Raw genomic sequence first — 6000 nt, 5'->3', positions numbered from 1 at the left:
AGCGGTGAACTGAATTTTCCTATGTGACTTTACATGGTGAAGAGAGGTGCTGATACAAGTATTTTATTTATAAACTAGAGAAATCAAATAACAGCGTTACTGTGTATCATACAGAAAACACTCGCAGGGAAGGGAAATCCAGCTTGTTATTTTTTGTTCATCTGAACTATAGACTTTGGAATAATCTTTCAGGCAGTTATTTGCTAGTCTTAGAAACTTGTTAGCAGTTAAAAACAGGTGAAAAAGCCCTACATAATCTATCATCTTCTCAATCATTCCGGTGAGAGTCTAAGCACTGAATGCACAGATGACATCAAGTTGGGATTTTTTTCTCCTCAGCTGTAACTGGAAAGATGCAGATGTGTAAATGCTTCTTGAGAAATTTACAACTTCCTATATGTATTTATTAGTTATTCTTGTGTCTCTGTACTCTTATTAGAACAATTAAGCTGAGGTTTATCACATCAGGCTTTAGGTAACAACTGAAGTACCTAGGCTGAAATCCAAGCTCCTTCTGATCTCAGGGGTTTCCTCTATCCCACTCTCAATTTGAATCTGGGTCTAAGTTGCTCCACAGTCATTAGGAGCAAGGTAACACTTTCAAAACCAACTGATCATATTTATATACTGCTGTGTATAAGCAAGATCTACAAGCCTGAAGCAGGACCTACAAGCCTGAAGCACAACAGGCTGAAAGGGAAAGACTTGTTTTGCTCTGCTAACACATAAAATTAGCAGCAGTGATGCTCAGAAATTCAAATGCTTATGGAACATCCTTAACTGTCACCAGCTTTTTCAGAGCTGGTTCCTTGTGGGTAGTCCCAGAAGACATGGAACTTCTGGTTACAGAGCTACTCATACCATGTTCTGCCACACCACTACTAGCCAAAAGCAGAGCCTTCCACCTTTGTTTACAGTTTCATGGTCTGCATCCAGCATGTTTGAACACATTTCAAAGACAGGTTCCTTCCAGTAGGAACCTGCATGTCTACAGTGTGTCACAAACAGCTGTCCTATCTGTCATTTTAAATACATCCATAATAATAGAGCATTTCCCCTCTCTTCCCCAGGAAAAGTCAGGTTTCCATCCAAGTTTTTTTTACCAACTCACCTCCTGTTTTTTCTTACTCTGGTACATGTTACAAGCAGTGGTGGCTAGATTTGATGTTGCGAATCTAATGTGACACACTTCATTTGGCATTGCTAATTCCTTCCCTGTCATCTGGGTCTGTAACTCTGTTCTGCAGCTGCTAAGTTGCTGGAGCATTGCTTTTGTTTGACCTGCAAGTGCCCAGTTTTGAAACATTCAAAGCATGTTTTATCAACACATGAAGAATAAACACTACACAGTACTCACTAATAAATGTGTGCAGCCTTTTCCCAAGCTTGTACTTTCCTTATTCCTTCCATCCTCACTGCTACCAGAAGTATTTTTTTTTTTTCTCCTTCTGGAAAAAAGTGGACGCTAGTGAGAGCAGAGGATTAAAATGTACAAAGAAAATGGCTGCAGTGGAGGAAGGGAGATAACAATGACTCCTGCTCACTTTTGTGTGTGAAAGCAATCGGTCCTTCAGTTTGCAGTAACTTTAGTTTGCCATCATTTAGTATTGCCTTACTACTGGGTTTTCTTGTTTTCCTTAACCCTGTTGAGAAATAGTCTGTGTTACATTTATGTATTTTTACACCTATGTATTATGCTTATTCACCCAAAAGATCAGGAATTAAAGCAAAGAACTTAAATTGATAATTTAAAGTTTTAGTTTCCTAGTTAAACAAGGAAATGATTAAATGGTTTGAGTGATATTCAATTATTTCAGTAGCCTAACTGTAAACAGAAAAGCCTTGCTGCAAGATTTTCTTTCACTCATGTTATCCTCAACATTCTATTCAAAAACCACTGGCATCGAAATAATTTCAATGGTTTCATAGAGGGATAGGTTTACAATTGTACCATGGGAGACACATGTTGTTTTATGTGTTAGCATTTTATACTGTGAGTGGCAGAGTGCAACACTTTCTGAACTCTGCTGTGCACAGGCTCAAGGGATTTTGTAGTGCTGGAGATCCAGTACAATCATTAAAGGGCATATCCTGATGCCTTCATGTACTTGAATAAATCTCTCTATGAATTCTATAGTGTTGTTCATGTGCTTAAAATGATCAGGGTACGCCTGCAATTGCTTGTAAAATCACTGCCTGCTGCGGTGTGTTTGACCTTGGTCAGCTGCCAGACCCCATCCAGTTGCTCTCTCACTCCCTCCCCTCAATAGAATTGTGGGGGGAATAAGATGAAAAAGTTCACAGGTCAAGTTAAAGACAGAGAGATCACTTATCAATTACTGTCAGGAGCAAAACAGACTCGACTTGGAGAAAACTATTTAATTGCCAATTAAAAATAGAGCAGGATCGTTAGAAACAAAGATTGTATTGGGTTTGCATGGCAAGGTTTTGTTAGCGGGGGTCTACAGGGGTGGCTTCTGTGAGAAGCTTCTAGAAGCTTCCCCCATGTCCCACAGAGCCAATGCCAGCCGGCTCCAAGAGGGACCCACTGCTGGCCAAGGCTCAGCCCATCAGTGATGGTGGTAGTACCTCTGGGATAACAGATTAAAGAAGGGGGAAAAAAACCTGACACGAGTGGAGCAGGAGAGAGGAGTGAGAATATGTAAGAGAAACAACTCTGCAGACCCCAAGGTCAGTGAAGAAGGAGGGGCAGGAGGTGCTCCAGGTGCCAGAGCAGAGTCCTGCATGAACACATCCAACGTGAGTCCTTCCCACAGGCTGCAGCTCTTCACAAACTGCTCCAGCGTGGGTCCCTCCCACGGGCTGCAGTCAGTCCCTCAGGCACAGGCTGCTCCAGCGTGGGACCCCACGGGGTCACAAGTCCTGCCAGCAAACCTGCTCCAGCGTGGGCTCCTCTCTCCACGGGGCCACAGGTCCTGCCAGGAGCCTGCTCCAGCGTGGGCTTCCCACGGGGTCACAGCCTCCTTCGGGCATCCCCCTGCTCCGGCGTGGGGTCCCCCCCGGGCTGCAGGTGGGTCTCTGCTCCCCCATGGAGCTCCATGGGTGCAGGGCACAGCTGCCTCACCACGGGCTGCACCACGGGCTGCAGGGGAACCTCTGCTCTGGGCCTGGAGCACCTCCTGCCCCCCTTCCTCACTGACCTTGGGGTCTGCAGAGCTGTTTTACAGTTTTTTCACTTCTCTCAGCTGCTGTGCAGCTTTTTTTGTCCTTTCTTAACTATGTTTTCCCAGAGGTGCCACCAGTGTTGCTGATGGGCTCAGCTGTGCTCAGTGGCGAGTCCATTTTGGAGCTGGCTGGAGCTGGCTCTGATGCAGGGGCAGCTCCTGATCTCCCTGAGAACACCCCTGAGCATGGACACCCAATACACCTGCTTTTATAAAACGTAGAATCAGAGAAAAATTCAAGTTGGAAGTGATCGCTGGAGGTCTCTAGCCCAATTCCCTGCTCAAAGCAGGACTAACATAGAAATGAGATTAGGTTCCCCAGGAATGGGAATTTCACCACCTCTGTTTGTCAGTTAAAGTAAGAAAAACTGGATGGGTTGATGATTGCAGGAGTGGAGACTACAGCCTAGCTTGCAATTCAGACTTAGCCATTACTGAGAGTGGCTGAATGCCATGAAATTAGTACTGTGCTTAAAGAGAAATCAGTATTGGCATCCACACTGTTCGAAATGGAAACCATATATGTTCACATAACAGCAGGCATCATTACAGCCACCATTAACTGCTTCCATTCTGCCTTGGGGGCAGAATATGCAACGAGGGTGAAGAAAGGTGGAAAGTGAAGGTTCCCTAAGGCAAAGACTGCTGCATTTACACCGCATTTAGCAGAGTCTGAATCCTGAAGGCTTTAGGTACCACTGGAGTACAAGTACTAATGACTTCTGTAGGAACCATTTTGAGCTCCATTACTAAAAGTACAGGTCATGGCAGTCTGTAAAGAAAACTATGTGTAACTGAAAAAATTGATTACTTCAGTCTCCCTCCTGACCATTTTCTTGCACAGAAACATTGCATGCTTCCCTGCTGCAAATCAGGAGATGTCCTGTAACATGACAAGGAAAAAAAATGATCCATTGGGTATTTCCATGATGCTTTTGAGTGGTGCTACAGCTACAGGGTGAAAGCAACATTAACAGATGTTAAACACTGAAACTAGAGGATACCTATAAACCCCCTGTTTTTCAGGGACAGATAGTTCAGGGTTAACATCATTGCAGGCAATCTGAATACTGTCATCCTAAGGAGCGAGGACAGATGCCTGAGACTAAGAGCTTCCTGGCATAGGAAACCAGATGAATAGGTGAAGGAGAAGACCTGGGCTAGAAAACTCATGGGAAAATCGTGAAGAGCTGGGCTTGCTCTTTCTGCCTTAAAAAGAATGGAAAAATAGAAATCAGTAGCTGTTGCTTATATGTTAGCAGCCTCTGAATTTTCATCTCCCTTTTCCTTGCTGGCAGCTGGAGGGGTAAGCACAGCTTTTCAGAGCTCTGTCATAGACTACAGAGGTAGCCATGGATGTTTTGTTATAGAGTTGGCATGTATCTGGAGCTGGCTTTGCTGTCTGAAATGAGACTGGTAGTGGAAGATAATAAGTGGAAAACGTTGCCTGATGATGTAAGTGAGATGCGGTTAGCATTAAGACGAAAGCAAGGCTGCAAATTCTGCATAATTATGCAATCACTTGTCTAGAGGATGTAGCTGTTATATTTAAATTCTGATATCTATTTTAACTTAGCAGAACTGAACACCATCTGTACTCAGAAAATAAAGACAAAACAAGCCCATGTTGCTTGGCTGTTGGTTCTGTAAGCTCTTTGGAGAAAAGACTATGCCCATGGGTCCATAGGGCACCAGGCTTCAACGGTGTTTCAAGCACCTATGGGGTATCTAAGGTGTTTGGAAAAATAAATCAGAGTACAAAAATATTGTATGGGGGATTCAATAGCTGGCTTCATGCTGAATTGCAGATCCTGCTTAGTGCCGAAGCTTTAGTGCTGTTTATGTTTAAGGTTTGCTTTTTGGCTGAGCTGAAAAACAGAAGGCATGGCTGTTGTTATTTCACAAGATTTAGACAGGTCCAGATCACTGAGAAACTCAATTTGAGGGTTGCTTTCTCCCAAACAAAAATTGCTGCTTTTTAAAGATGTTAATTTTGAAATAAATGCAGCCTTTATAGCATCTTGTAAATATATACTGCAGTACAGTGCCCTGTAGCACTTTTCTTGGCATTGCTTTATTAATAGCCTCTTTGATTCCTTCCAGGTTAACTCAGATTGGTCTTGCTGCAGTAAAGCTAAAGACTTCCATGTTGAGATTCAGGTTTTGCTCCACATCAAGAGACAGAATGTTTCTGGACAGTATGTAAATAAATTACCTTCTTTCCTTTGAAATCTTTATCATAATTACATGATTTGCAGGGGTAATCATGCATATCATCATACCTTGTTCAAGTCAGTCAGCTCTCTACTGGTGCTGCAATATATTGGCAGCAAATGGCTGTAAGAAAGTCTCCGTGGAAAATCTTGTTAAATCCAGCAGAAAACTCAGGGAAATATGAAGTAAAGAATAGACTTAACAGGAAAATCTGTTCATAGATTCATTTATGAATTCCACTAATGTGCTTTAATTAAACGATGCTGTTTTCTTGTAACTATAGGAAAGACATTGAATCAGCTTTTCCTAGAAGCACATACTCTGGTCATTAAAGACACATGGATTCTATCAGTGTATGATCAACTTTTTGACCTATGAGCAACTTGCACTGCCTGAAGAAAGGCCTGAAAGGGAATGCTTCACATGGCTGTGCCAAACTACACATTCCTAGCATGCTTTAAAAATTACCTCTCTTTTGGTGCAATACGGGACAGTGCAGAATGATGTATTTCACAATTTAATGTCACTTCCAGCCATGTTTGGTGAAGGGACCAAAATGCAATCTGCTGAAAGATGTAAACCAACTTTCCTTTAAAGCAAT

This window comes from Athene noctua, chromosome 2 (assembly GCF_965140245.1).
Source record: "Athene noctua chromosome 2, bAthNoc1.hap1.1, whole genome shotgun sequence".
Classification (NCBI taxonomy): Eukaryota; Metazoa; Chordata; class Aves; order Strigiformes; family Strigidae; genus Athene; species Athene noctua.
The sequence above is the reverse complement of the archived record's forward strand: the minus strand, read 5'-3'. Positions refer to the sequence as shown.